Below are 2205 nucleotides of genomic sequence, written 5' to 3' on the forward strand. Positions count from 1 at the left end.
ATGTATGTGTTTATATGTGTATATGCGCCTGTAAATACATATATACACATATAAATACATATGTACACACATAATATATATATATATATATAAAAAAACATATAGATATTTAGACATGTATATGTATGTATCTCTATGTTAAACCCCTTATCTTTCAGCCCTTATAACTTTTTTGTGCAATATCATTTATTAGATAGTATTATTATGAGTGTAATATTTTTTTGATGTGTTTTGTGACACATTTTCATGAAACAGTTAACCAGAGCTCTGCGTTCACGCTATCCTGACACACTAACTTCAATTGTGCTCAAGCGATCGCGTTTACTTTCAACTTGTAATACACACGCTACATCCTACGTACGCAAACAGCCCCGTTATTACTCGTGCATAACTGTTTGTGCGACACTAGTAATCTAGTAAAACTTTCATAAAATTAGCCCTGCTTTCCTAAAATTTTAAATTATTTGTTCCCTTCCCATATCGATTGTCCTAGTAAGTTGTCTTAACACATTATTCATGTTATAGATATTCCACTGAGCATCCAACAAAAAATGTAATAAATAATAATGGCAACTGCTATACGATTACTTTGTATGTTTGTAAAACCTGGGAAAATTTTGAATTAAAAAAAAAAAAACACCCCCCACATATATATACCACACACATATATATATATATATATATATATATATATATATATATATATATATATATATATATATATATATATATATATATGTGTGGCTGCCATAAATAATATTTCAGGTTATTTGACTATTATTATTTGAGTTATACTTACTTCTTACTTTACTTAAGTGAATTATTATCCTAACTTTACTTTTCCCATATATACATATATATATATATATATATATATATATATATATATAGAGAGAGAGAGAGAGAGAGAGAGAGAGATAGGTAGATAGATAGATATCTATAGATATAAATATATATTTATTTTCTCCTCTTATAGATGGTTCTTTAATAGTTGGAGATTAATGATAATATTAACAACAAAGGCTCAAGGTACCAAAAATGTACCATGTTTCTTTTTTTCTTGAATTTGATTATTTAAATTTAATGTTTTATTTTAAAATAGATTGGAAGCCTTTTGGGAATATTAGTTTTTAGAAACTGTATTACCATTTCCAAGTATAAATAACGTGTTGAAGAATGAATTTATGAATGTACCCATAATAACCAAAGATATTTGACTTTTGTTATATATTAAAAAAAGGATGCTGGCAGCTTAAACAGACCAACATAGAAACGTATAAAAAGGAAAATAAAACATCTCTAATTTATGGTATAAAAATAATATTAATTTAATTTAACCTGAATGTAATTTTATATGTCCTTTTCAGCTCCTCTGTAAATCCAGATACTGATACAATTTTATATACTGGAGTAGCCTCTTTCACTTTTGAAATTATAGCAATTTTTTTTACTATTTCGAAAGTTGTGAAGGCTCTCAGCATTAATACCATCTACAGCTGCATATGCTTCTTGAATAAAGTATCAACAGATATTTCACATCTTTCATAATTGCTGTTGCTTGTTACAGAAATGAGTAGCAATTAAGACATAAATGTATAAAACTCTAAAAATAAAATTCACAAATAATTTAATAATCTCTGTCTTTAATTAGTCAGCTTTAATAATGGAATAGAATAAAAATGTAGTAAATAACTGGACACTAATTACTATTCTTTGGCAATTAAGTTTCCCTAGTGTGCAGATTTCTACTTAATTTTTTTTTTTTTTTCATAAAAGAGGCAAATTCAAGTATATTGTGTCCCTTTTTTTATTATTTCAGTGACCTTCACTGCAATTACTGCCTGGTACAGTTGTTTATTATATTTAAAAAAATAAAATAAAAAAAAAATCTCCTGACAAAAGCACCTTAAGAATCAGTTTGGAAGTCACATTCCCTATTGTGATGTCAACCATAAACAAGGAAGTAAATCTCGCAGGCAGCACATGAAACAAAAGACAAAATCTTCTTCAATAGATTTAAACAAATATATAAGTTAAGCACCACATAAAATTAGCAAATGATTACAATCTGGTATAATTACAAACATCGACAGGGAGTGTTTAAAAAAAATAATGGCCAACATTGTATCAATATTGGAAACTACCACAATGCAGTTCTCAAATTTTTCTTATCCTTTTTTTTATTATTATTTCTCTCATATATCT

The 2205-nt window shown here is 26.8% G+C and overlaps 1 protein-coding gene across 2 annotated transcripts in view; it reads right to left on the reverse strand.

The window, feature by feature from the left end:
• Positions 1-1623: 1623 nt before the first annotated feature.
• LOC128643237 (collagen alpha-1(V) chain) overlaps positions 1624-2205 on the reverse strand; it is a 236618-nt gene continuing 236036 nt past the window's right edge. For both annotated transcript variants that reach the window (XM_053696224.1, XM_053696223.1), the window contains exon 66: positions 1624-2205. This exon is cut by the window's right edge and continues 1691 nt beyond it. The gene's annotated coding sequence lies outside the window, so the exon portion shown is untranslated.

This window comes from Bombina bombina, chromosome 12 (genome assembly GCF_027579735.1).
Source record: "Bombina bombina isolate aBomBom1 chromosome 12, aBomBom1.pri, whole genome shotgun sequence".
Classification (NCBI taxonomy): Eukaryota; Metazoa; Chordata; class Amphibia; order Anura; family Bombinatoridae; genus Bombina; species Bombina bombina.